The sequence below is a fragment of the Lissotriton helveticus genome, chromosome 12 (assembly GCF_964261635.1).
Source record: "Lissotriton helveticus chromosome 12, aLisHel1.1, whole genome shotgun sequence".
NCBI lineage: Eukaryota > Metazoa > Chordata > Amphibia > Caudata > Salamandridae > Lissotriton > Lissotriton helveticus.
In genome coordinates, this window is record NC_136073.1 from 140,480,811 (window position 1) to 140,493,818 (window position 13,008).

General features: G+C 44.9%; 1 non-coding gene across 1 annotated transcript; it reads right to left on the bottom strand.

Moving 5' to 3' along the window:
- Positions 1–10,001: 10,001 nt before the first annotated feature.
- On the bottom strand, positions 10,002–10,083 carry TRNAS-AGA (transfer RNA serine (anticodon AGA)). The gene has a single exon. It is a non-coding gene; the product is annotated as a tRNA-Ser (tRNA).
- Between the last annotated feature and the right edge of the window lie 2,925 nt (positions 10,084–13,008).

Below are 13,008 nucleotides of genomic sequence, written 5' to 3' on the forward strand. Positions count from 1 at the left end.
GAAACAATCAAAAATGACATTATAAGTTCACCTACTCTTAAGCCGTTCCGCATAAATAAGGAATGTGTAATTACAGTTGATGCGAGTTTGTATGGATTGGGCAGTGTTCTATCGCAGAAAGAAGGTGACAATGAGTGGGTTGTAGCGTTTGCATCCAGAACACTCAACGAGTGTGAGAGAAAGTATGCAGTGATAGAAAGGGAACTTCTCGCTTGTGTCTGGGCAATTGAGCATTTCAGACTATATGTTTGGGGCTCAAAATTCGTTCTTAGGACAGAACACAAACCATTGGTCAACATTTTATCAGTTGGTGGTGGATGGAATTCAACAGCCAGGATAGCCAGACTTTCCTCTAGGTTACAAGAATATAATTTTGTCACTTGTTATGTACCTGGTAAAAAGAACATTAAGGCTGACTGTTTATCGCGTTTACCGTGTGAACAAGATGTAGTGGGCACTGTACATGAAGGGGATTTTGTGGTTACTGTTCAGGATGTGTTACAGGATTCTTTTCAGGATATTTCTGGATCGTTGTGGTTGGAGTGTGTACAGAAGGATGATAAATGGGAGGAGCTTAAAGGTTATATCAATGGGGGATGGCCTAGTAAAGACAAAATTAGAGCAGAACTTCTGCCTTTCTATAATGTGGAAGAGGAATTAGAATTGGAGTCTGGTTTTGTTTTCAAGTCAGGCAAGTGTGTTCCTCCAGAAGGAATGCAGGATGTCATACTAAAGGTGGCACACAGGACTCATTTCTTCTATGAAAAGATTAGTCAGGTCATATTTTTGGTGGCCTGGGGTTGACAGATTCATTGATAGAATTGTCAGAGAATGTCAGGATTGTGCATCCAGTGACAGGATGATGAAAACCATTACTCCACCTCTCAAAGTAGTTAAGTGGCCATTGGAGCCGTGGGAAAAGGTTGCATTTGATATTTCTGGTCCTTTTCACATGTTGCCAGAATCTTCTAAGTATGCTTTGGTCATAATAGACTACCATTCCAAGTGGCCAGAAGTTAAATTTGTACCCAAAGCTTCTACAGAAGCTGTGATTGGATTTTTCAAGGACATTTTTACTAGAGAAGGCTGTCCCTCGGTAATGGTATCTGATAATGGGGTGCAGTTGACTTATGTGGAAATGTCTACGTTTCTTAAAGAATGTAATATTGTCCACAGATTAACATCTTTATACGAACCACATGAGAATGGGCAAGTTGAGAGATTTAATCGAGTGTTGAAGAATTTTATTGTGGAATCTGTCAAACATGGAAAAGATTGGGTAAGTGCTTTATGAGAAAGGTTGTGGACTTATCGTATCACGCCCCACTCTACCACAGAGGTGAGTCCTTTTAAACTTTTCAAAGGTCGAAATCCAGCTTCCAGTGTTCTACCTTGGTGGTTAAAAGAAAAGTATAGCAAAGTTTCTTTGGATGATAAGGAAAATCTTGTTGAGGTGGCTAAACGTGTAGAAAGTAAACAGTTGAAAACTAAATCATGGTATGACAAGAAATGGAATACCAAACGTCTATTTTTTCAAGTGGGTGAGTGGGTCAGGATTCTTAAACCTGGTCTTTTACCCAAGGGATCCAGCAAATTTAGTGATCCAATTGAGATTAAAAAGGTGTTTACCAACAGTGTCATGGCCCAAGACGGTAGGATTTGGAATATGTGTAGGTTAGCTAAATGTGCTAAGCCTTATAATATTCACAACAGTTTGACTGATGAACATGTTGATGCAGACACAGAAGATTCTATAGCTCATAGAGTCAAGGATGCAAAACGAGTTGTCAACTTACCTAAAAGATTTTCTGACTGAATGTAATGTGTATTTTTATTTTGTTATTTAATATTGTACATATTTGATTTCTTTTTCTCTCTTTCTTCTTTTGTTTTGAAAAGGGAAGATGTTGTATTCTCATTTCATGTTATATTCCTTTAAGTGGCTTGGTTATTGTCGCATGCCACTGCATGCGACATGTTTTCTTTCAACAGTGTTCTGAATTCCACATGCTAGTGGAACTGATATGTTGCTGTTAGAGAAATCAGTTGTAGCTGTACTCTGTTACCTGTGGATGGATTGCCATGCTGCTAATAAAATACATCACAACTTTATTGGATTTCCATGATTATTCAACACAAGCATTTATTCTGCTTTCCAAAAGATGAGCAGGGACCCCGATCCCGCTCATTCCGGGGTCTCCTTTAAATCCCCAGTGAGGCCAATCAGTCACGCATTGTTGAGTTGGTCTGCGCTCCTGCAGTGGTGGCTGGTGAAGTTCAGAAGTAGTGGGGCGTAAAAAGCATTTTTCATCCCTATAAACTAATAAACAAGTGAAGCAACAACAGTGTGTAGGCACTAGTACTAGGCAGCTACAGAGAGAATTAAATACACATGTGCTGTGACACACACGCTGTGACACACATGTTTTGATACACACATGCTCTACAGAAACACACACGCTCTGACACATTTGCACATAGTCTCACACAAACACCCACACCCACACTCTGACAGGACACACATGATCTGACACAAGGATAGACACATTGACGCTCTGACACATGGACACACATGCACACACACTCTCTGTGATACTCTGGCTCTGACAAATAGACTCTCACACAAGCACACACACGCCCATGCTTTAACACAAGGACACACACACACACTCTGGACATGCTTGCACACATGCACTTAGAAGGAATTGTGTGTGTGTGTTTGGATGGGGAAATAACCATTACAACCCAGTCATTACAAAACATTACCTTTACAACGTAGCTATTACAATGCAACTGCCTTTACATCGCATGGCATTACAGCACATGTCACTACAGCGCATGCCAGTACAATGCATACCATTACAACGCATGCCATTACAATGCATTGTAAGATAAGTAATGGGGATTTTTTTAGTTTTAGGGTGGGTATGGGTTTTGGGGTACATGGGGATAGTATTGGCACCCCTCTACTATCCAATACTTACCCTACTGTTGCACTCACTGGAATGGGAATAGTCATTTTTACCCCTGAACTATCCTACACTTACCCCACTGTTGCCCCAAAAGTATTATGTGTTGTAATGGTATGCATTGTAATAACATGCTTTGTAAATGGTAGTTTCTAAAAATGTGTTGTAATGGCATGTTATGTAAAATCATGCATTGTAATGGTAATTGCGATGTAAAAACCGCGTTGTAAAGGCATGCATTGTAATTGTTTGTGTTATAACGTCATATGTTCACTTGAATGTGAAGATAACTAATGCTGTGCAGACTGTACCCAGGTGGTTTAGTAGACTTCTTTAAAACGATCTAGTCCCTCAGCTAAACAAATACCAGTGCCACCCATTGACTGCCATTCCATAATACGGGGGGTTCTTGTCACTTTACAAGGAACAATGTGTGTCCCTATCAATCCCAACATTGTGTGCAATGCTACTGCTGGCCACAAATCTGAGACCAGACAGGAAGAAAATAAAGACAGCCATGATGATAAAGAGTAAAGGACAGCATCCAGCAGGCTGAAAAATACATTCTAGAGTTAAAAAGCCCCCCTCCCCAACTCGAAGGCTCACATTCAAGTGCTTGTCTCTCTGAGGATTACCCTGGCAGAAAAATTAAATTTTCCAAAAAGCAAAAAAAAACTGCTTTTACCGGCAAAGTATTCTTGTTTCTAAAGCACTGATCATTTCATGTCATTGAATGGTAAATGTTGTTATCTTTTATTGAATGTGTTTGTGTTGTGGAATGTGATGAAGGCATCACTTCTTGGCTTCCACACCCCTCATTGTTGGTGTGGGTAGGAGAGAGGATGGGGGGGCTTATTGGAGACGAGGGAATGGTCATTGGTGGTTTGTTGCAACAATCTCAACACGTGCAGCACTGAGAAAAAGGTTCAGAAAGGAGAGGCAGGAAATAAAAGAGGGCTTTGTATCCCGAATGTGTTATATACCTGGATAGGATGAAGTCGCAGATTAGGGTGGCCACAGACATGGGCGCAAATTCAGTATGGTGAGTGTAAAAAATCAGGACAAAGGGTCAAAATTCAGGACAAAAGTTTGGTACAAAAGGTATGCTTTACAGATACATCAGTGGATGCCAAACAATAGTATATAAATAGGCAAAATACATAAGTACAAGTCACTTCTCCTTCCCTGTCACTTTCTCCTTCCCGGTCACTTATCCTGCCCGGTCACTGCTCATTCCCTGTCATTTCCCCTGCCTGTCCCTGCTCCTGCCCAGTCACTGCACCTGCCTGTTCACTCCTCCTGCCCGTTCACTGCTCCTGCCCGGTCACTGCTCCTACCTAGTCACTGCTCCTGCCCGGTCACCGCTCCTGCTCATGCCTAATCGCAGCACCTGACACATGAGTTCACTTGCCCCGTCACTTCTCTTGCCCTGTCTCTTCTCCTGCCCCGTCACTTCCCCTGTTCTGTCACTTCTCCTGCTCCATCACCGCTTCTGCCCCATCACCTTTCCTGCCCAGTCACCACTCCTGCCCATTCACTGCTCCTGCCTGTTCACTGCTACTGCCCGTTCACTGCTCATGCCCGATCACTGCTCCTGCCTAGTCATTTCTCCTGCCCCATCACTTCTCCTGACCATCACTTCTCCTGCCCCATTCACTGCCCCTGTCCATTCACTGCTCCTGTCCGTTCACTGCTCCTGGCAGTTTACCGCTCCTGCCTGGTCACTGCTTCTGCTCATGCCTAATCACCACTTCTACCCCATCACTTCTCTTGCCCTATCACCTTTCTTGCACTGTCACCAGTCCTGCCCCGTCACTTGTCCTGCCCTGTCACTTCTCCGGCCCGTCACCTCTCCTGCCCCATCACCTCTCCTGTCCTGTTGCCTCTCCTGTCCCGTCACTATTCCTGCCCAGTCACTGCTCCTGCCCCGTCACTGCTCCTGCCCCATCACTCTCAGTGAACAACATTGTCAAATTACACAAGGCCGCAAGTTCCCCACAGTACTTTGTTTGGGGAAAGCTCCTCTGTAATCACTAACTACGATCTCTCTCGCACATGATATGGTAAAGGCAGATGGTGCATTGTCATTTGAAAGGGGATAAGCAGCCTCAGTCATATTGACAATGGGCCTGTCCACACATGTGCAAGCTCAGTGAGGGGCTGCTGCAGCCTCTGGAGTTCAACAGAGAAGTGCGAGCTGGCCCCTGAGAACTTTTAATCTCTTGGGGCTTCTCACAGGGGAACAGAAAAGCTCGCTATGATAAATCTCAGAAATTATAAAAAAAGAAGTCCGTAAAAGGAATGATTATGGAAAACAGACATGACACCAAAATGACGGATGGTCCATGAAATTTATGGACGGTTGGTCACCCTGTAGCAGATAAGTCGGACTAGAAGTTCCAGCCGCACAGCTCCAACCTCAGTCTGTTCCGAGCATTGGCTAATCTCTGAAAAGTTGCTGACATCTGCGCTGCAGTGTAGCATCGTATAGGAGACAAAAAATGCACACTGACACTGCAGAGTGGCGCAGCGGCAGCGTGCTGGGCCTGTAACCCAGAGGTTGGTGGATCTAACTCTCCTCTGGTATAAAAGTTTTGCACCATATCTTTTAATTTTAGCCATTTGTGTATATATTTAAGGATTTACGCTCTTAAGCTATTTTATTTCTTTGTGTATGCATGCTATTGGTTTTGTATTTCCCTCAACAAAGAGCCATTTCTAAGTGAACCTGTGTGCCCACAAAGAAACAATATATAGGGTAAGCATAGTGCCTTGCAATAACAATGCATAGAAACAGCGAAAGGTGTTGTAAATCACATATAAAAGCGTGTTACATTTACAGAGATGCTCTGTGATGTGCTCTAGGAATCTCTTGTCACCAGCTGAAGCCTGATGAATGTCAGCCCTTAGACAGCTGAAGGGTTTATAAGAAATCCTGCACCTCATGCAAACAAATCAAATTGCCCCCTAATATTACCCGCTGATAACCGGAAGTCAAAGTAACGATGAGTAGAGGGGGGAGCTATTCAGTGAAGTAAACATTTCCAAGTGTACCAGGAGTTTTAATATTAGTTTTATCTATAAAGCAGACTGACACCGTTAGGTTTACTGGAGGAAGAACAGCACTGTAAAGAGTTCTTTAAATGGAAACAAAGGAGTGGTGGTACTCTCTATTTAGAGCACCTTTTAGCTCCTGAGAAGTGCACTCTCCCATTCGATGTAAGGCACAGGTACTGAGAAGTACAGCTACTCTCCAATTCAGAGAAAAGAACTCCAGGTTCTCAGTACTGGACGGTACCTGCCCATTTAAAGTACTGAATGTAAGCATGAGAAAGGTGAGGCAGCGTTTCTATGGAAAGACAAAAACAGTGCTAAATTTGTAAAAGAAATAAGTGCTAGGGCTCTGATCAGGAGGCCACTGCATCCTACACCACCCATTGCCCCTGCAAGCTTTGCCAAGGATAGTAACATGACAATTCTGACTATTTGTGGCCCCCAAAGCTATAAGAATGGCTTGGGTGGCAGGTAATAGTATTTTTAAATGTATATCAAATTAATAATTAACCATTGTTGTGACGATCTGTACATTAGCCAGACAGTGCAAAATTGTGGCAGACTGCCACAAGCGCCTGTGTTGACAATTGAGTGCCGGTGCAGAGCTCTGGAAACCACTGGCTCAAATTAAGCACTGGACAAAAGTGTTCGGAGCTCATCAAAACGTGACATGGTTTTCTGGAGCTTTGATTTGCATTCCCCAATACCAGTGGCGGCTGCCCCAGGTAAAAGCGGTGAGCAGGGGTGGAGTGGGTGGGGAGGGAAGTCGACCATCAACCGGATAGATAAAATTAAATAAAGCAACTTACCTTATGCTCACCGCATCTCTGAGTTGGTGATGCGGTGAGCACAAGGTAAGTGGTTTTGTTATTTTTTTTATTTAAAATTACCTTTCCCATAGTCCGTCAACTTCCCCCCGCCCCGCCTACTGCTCTTACCTGTGCTAGCCGCCACTGGCCAATACTATTTTTATTAATGAAGGAGGCTCTGAGTAATAATTGACTGGTCGAAGGAAGGGTGCTCTTGGACTGTAAACTAACAGGGGAAAGTTTGCAATTTGTCAAACCACTGACAAGCGGCTAGGGTAGCATCCCAACCCATGGTTCTTTTCCTCACCACACCACATCAGTTTGGACTCAACTATATGCAAATCAGTCTTGACCATCCTCCAATAGGAACAGTCCAGCCCAAACCGCAATGTCAAGTCCTCTTTGAACTGGAACATAAGCAACCCAAGGCTGGCATCATCCTAGTTTGGGCCTGTCAGTTGGATGCAGGTTTCATCCTGGTTGGGGTGCGCCATTCGGATTAAGCTTGGTTGCAGTGGCACAATACGTATGAGCTCCACTTCTGGGCAAACCCTTGCCACTTAGTGAAGTTCATCAAACACAAAAAAAAGTGATGGGAGGTGTGCTTGCAATTTGTCGATCTAAGCTCCATCTGACTGACAAGCAAAACTGGTCCTGGGTTGCCTGCGTTCCGGTTCAGGGAGGACCTGTCTAAGCAGTTCCGACTGGACTGTTCCTATTGGAGAAGGACCAAGACTTGTTTGCCGATATCTCAGTCGAATCTAAGGTTGTGTGGTTGGCAAAAGATTGATTGGTCGGAATGCTACCACGACTAGTTGCCAGTTGTTAGCCAAACTGCAAACATTCCTCTAATTTCCTTTTTTGCGTTTGAGTTTTAAGGGGTCAACAGATATTTTGAACAGATTCTTCTTGGTTGCCGAAGATCCTGTGTACAATTCATAGAGCCTTAATACTGAGTATTGTGAGCCAGTAAATTGAGTGTCAGGCGTTGCAAACGTGTGTAACATGAACCCAATACGAACAGCAAAATGTTGAATGAGTTAGAGTTTCTTCAGTAGGAACCTTGGGAGCCCCGAATAAATGCTGCTGTAATGATTTAGTCCTGACATGTTTATGGTGAGTACTACAGCCAAGATTGTTTCTTAGGGTTTAACCCCTTGCTTGCTCGCGACGGAACCATTCTGTCACGAGCCACGGTGGGGCTGTGCTGGTAACGGAATGGTTCCGTCACGGCCTGGCCGCCGCGCCTGCGCGGCGTGGATTCTGCGCCTGCGATGGGCGTTCCATTGAGCGTGCGGGGCCGTGACAGAACCATTCTGTCACAAGCACAGCGCCACCGCAGCGCGTGACGGAGTGGTTCCATCACAAGCATGGCAGCATTGGAATTCATCGATTTGTGTATTGTGATGATTCTGTCCTTTGGATTTATATTACAACTGATCGCCTAAGGAAAAACTTACAATCTGGATTTTTGGGCTTATTTAGCCATTGGTGGGCCGTAATTGTTTCCACCAGGGCAGCAGATGTAAGTAGTTTGCTAGCCTGGTGGGGCTAGAGCCTGTTGTATTTACAGATCTCTGCCTCCCGGTTAAAGATCACTGTAGCATCGGAGGAGCTGCTGGTGGCCCCTCTGGGGGCACTGAAGCCCTGCTGCTTGGGCGCTATGCTTCCACATTGAGAGCTTTCAAAAAGTAAATAAATGAATAAATGCCCGTGACACACTGGGAGTAATCTCCCCATGCATGGGACCCATTTACTTGTTTTTTTGTGTGTGACAGGCATGCTTGTTGTGGTGAGTCAAAATAAGTGTAAAAAGGTTGTCAGAGGTTCTGTCCTACATACAACGGATGGTCTGATGTACTGTGACTGGGGGCCGGATATGAGCTGGGCCATCAGTTAAAGGTTTCTAGCAGCAGAGCAAGTGGGGGCTACACCAGAGAAATATGGCAATGCGCTGGACACTAAACAGAGCTGGTGAATTTTGGGTTTGATGCACAGGGTACTCTGCCACATTTGTGGTAATCTTCCTTCCTTTTTTGATCATATTTACGATCTTTTATATCTCCCTCCTTACTGATTAAACAAGATACGACCAAAGTATCCATACGTTCGCCATCACTTCTCGACATGTGAAGGGATCCACGTGACCCAATAGTTCAATATAAATATATTACCATGCGTCAATATGCAGACAACAATACACAGTTGTGTCTTGAAATTTCAAATTCTGCAGGCAAACTAGACCTACAAATGTTCCTTAAAAATCAAAAAAACTGACGCTCTGTTCTTACAGTGAAACCTACAGACACTGAATTCCTCCTTCACTCCAATGACTCAGTTCTTCCTGCTCAAGAATGGGTTGAAACTCTCACAGAACTTGATACTGTTCCCGCCTTGGTCCCGTTCAAAACTGCATGATTATTTATTTGATATGAAAATTAATTTGCCTCTCCATTTTTCCAGACTCAGAGAGCTGCCTTCGTCCAACTCCTTCTCCTAAGGAGGACATAACCTTCTATTCTGCTCTCAGTCTTCACAACAGTTGTTCAAGCAAAGATTCTTTCCATCGTGATTGGACAACCTGGACAAACCGAATCACCCACAGCACCTCTTAATCCTTGCGCACTCCAGCGGCACTACTTGTTGCAGGAAACTCAAAATGTGACTATATCTCACCAATTCTAATGCACTTCCACTGTCTAAACTTGTTCTAAACACTTCTAACTGGTTGGTATAATTGCGAAAGTTTTACACCTAGGCCAGGACCACTGGAATTATGTGGGAAAAGTGGACGAAAGTATGCAGGACGGTTTACTAAATTATGCAGCAAGAAAGGACACAACTTTGCAACATAAGGCAGACAATTCTGTTGGAGTCTTATTTCTAAAAAAAAATAATCTCACTGATAGCTTTGCATCTGAATACATCAAATTACAACGGAAAGGTGACCAGTTAAACAAAAAGGTCTACCACATGGGACACTTCATAAAGCATATTGTATTCGTTTCAGCTAGAGTATTTGTTTTGCTATTGAAATCATGCTATGCATCAGTTGGTGTATTATGTGTCGATGGTAGTAAAGACACAATTACGATAAGTGCAGAATTTTCAGAGCCACATCATTGGTGTTTCCATGACAAAATGCAATTGATTGATCCGAAAAAAGATTCGTAGTCGGCAGGATTCGAACCTGCGCGGGGAGACCCCAATGGATTTCTAGTCCATCGCCTTAACCACTCGGCCACGACTACTTGCAGGAATATTTCCACTCACTCAACAATCAGGGCAGTGAGGTCTATAGTATGTGTATAAAAAGTTGGTTAGTGGAGCGGAGGCTCAGACAATAATGAGCACACCATCTGGTTTGGAAAGTGATACACTGTGTACTCTGGAGAATCACACAAGAAGGTGCAGCACGGGTCCATGTCTATGAAAGTGGAGGGAGGGGGAGGAGTTGCAGTTCTGTCAAGCGTCACGCAACAGGTGTGACCTCACGCATTTCAGTGCGGTGATCCGCATCACCGCACTGAAATACATTGTCACGCATAATTGCCACCTGCTGCCAGGGGTGCCACCAGTGGCGCCAGGCTGTGCCCGGGGAAACAAGATGCGGCAAATGGTGCCGGGCGCCAGCGTGGCGCGCAGCTCCCAGCTCTCAGACTCACTCAGTACACTCCAGGAGGGCCGGGCCGCCCTCTCACTCGATTAAGGCCGCAGCAGGGGGCCGCATGAATGATTGTGGCGGGCGGCCGCCTGCGCCCCGCCAGGCTGCAGCACCTTGACCTCCTGGAGCCACCTGAGCCGGCGAAAGTCATCTCTGGCCAGCCGCCACCAGGAGAACTACGAGAGCGGGGGTGGAGGGTGGGTGGCGCAGCCCAGGAGTGTCCGACTCGAGTGGACAGCAGCAGCTAGCTGCCTGGATGAATATAGGCACTGGAGTCGGTGGCAGTGCTGCACATTGTGACTGGGGCAGCAAGGTATCTTAAATTTTGTGGCACAGCGGCGCCGCTCCTAGCGAGAGAGCCTGATGTCACGAGCGCCGGGTAGTGCCCAATAGCAACTAGTACCGAGACAGCCTGGGCCCAGATTGGTATATACAATTTAGCCATGATGGGCGGGCACAGCGGGAAATTTGTGAAGACAGGCGTGGCGGCTCAAACAGCACTGCTATTGCGATTTTATGGCCCATACAGCGTCCAATTAATGAATGCGGAACACCGGGCTGGGATAATTACGTGCAGTGTGCGTCGCCTGAGTCATGGCTGACCGACCGGCGTCACACTAACACTGACTGTGCACTCCGGTTGCAGCTGACAGGACTCACAGCAACAGGCATCCTGGACAGCGGGCGGCATTGCAAACTACTCAAATTAACTTTGATTGACGCAGGGGTGGTTTGCAGCCTTACCCTGGAAGCTGTTTCAGGAGAGTTGGCACAGTCACGCACCTGGCCGATTCGTACTGGTGTTACATTCTGGCTTTTCTGCATTTAACAAATCGGCTCGGTAAGTTTTCCGTGTTCTTTTTTAATTGAAACGTGATACATTATAGAAATGTCGCAATTAATTGCCCTTCTCTAAAAAAGTGTGGGACAGACAGGATTTTCTCACTTACTATATATTGGCGATTGATTCAGGGAGTTTCATTACCGGAGTTGGGGATTTGGTTCAGTGAATTTTAGCGCTCCTGACACTGATTTGTTGACGAATGTAAGTGAGACGGCACTAATCAGCCTTCCTGGAAAGTGTTTCACTAGACAAGAGGTTTCACAACTAGAGAAGAGGTTTTCACGACTAGAGAAGAGGTTTTCACGACGTAAAGCATACAACCTAGAACAACTACTCTTGTTCCCAGATTTGTGAATCACAAATGTCCTCCATCTGATATTCGAAATGACAATTGCCAGCAACAAGGAGCGAAGGATCGGCATTCAATCAGAAAAAGGTGCGTGCGTGTGAGATATGAAACTTGAAGCACGACAGACATAAATGATCTGGCACAGGTTTAATGACGCACTTAAGAAAAGGACTGTATGGTACCAGCCTAGTACATAGTAAACAAGATGACCAAATCAATATAGATAATCATGATTTATTACAAACTTAGCTGTTGCAAGTTGTCACGTGCCACAGTGCAAGGTTCAGAAACGTGTTGCAAAAAAGTTGCAACAGTCAGTCACTCTGCTTGCATAATATGAGGTAGCCAGGAAGGTATGGTATGGTAGGAAAGGGTGCAGGGCAACTTCACAAATCACAAGTCAGGTGTGAGTAGTGTATTTAATCCAGGTAGTGGTACTACACTGCACTTACTAATAAAAAGATTTTCGTTTGTACCATACATTTTCTTAAACCACTGCTCCTTATAAAGTATCACTGAAGGTGTTGCATAGGTGAAAATCACTTATAGGTGACTTGAAAACATAGAAATGTTACTCAGTAATAAAAACTTGGCAGCTATGTTTGGGCCGCGCCGGTGATGGTAGGGTGACACTGGTCAGTGGTGACGGAGATAGTGTCACTCATAGTTATTGAAATGTCACTCATAATTACACTGAAATTATGACAATGTCACACATAGCAATCTGAAACCTTGGCAGCTATGAGTGAGTGATGGGGGAAAGAGTACAGAGAAAAGAGTACAGGAAGGGGAGTGTTAAGGATTGACAGCCAGTGAGTGATAGTGTGTGGTATGGATTAAGCTCGGGTGTGAGAAGAACCTGCAGTACATTGAGCATGCGCAGTGCTGCTGAGCCCAGACCTGTCCTTTTCTGGGTGAGTGTGGGAGGAGCGAGGGTCTGTGGAGTGATTCTAGCCTTCAATACATCTTTTATGGGTAGTGACGGTCGTGCAGCTCTTGTTAATGAAGTGAGTTCAGTGCAGCTCATTCAATAATATCCGTGTTCTTTGGTGACGCTCCCTGGTATGTGCGAGTTGGTGCAGGATTATCTGAGCGCCTCAATGTTGTGGCCTGAAACTATGATGGGTCATTAATGGCCTGTCTGAATGTCGATTAAATGTCTCTGTGGACAAGGACAGCCTGCCCGGTCTCACTTGGAATCTCCAGGTACGCTCTTGTGATGGCTGTTCGTGCTCTATAAAATCGCACTAAATACATATACAGATAAGCTCTAACGAAAACCTGCCGGTCAGCACAGTTGATTAGAGCCTGGAGCTAAT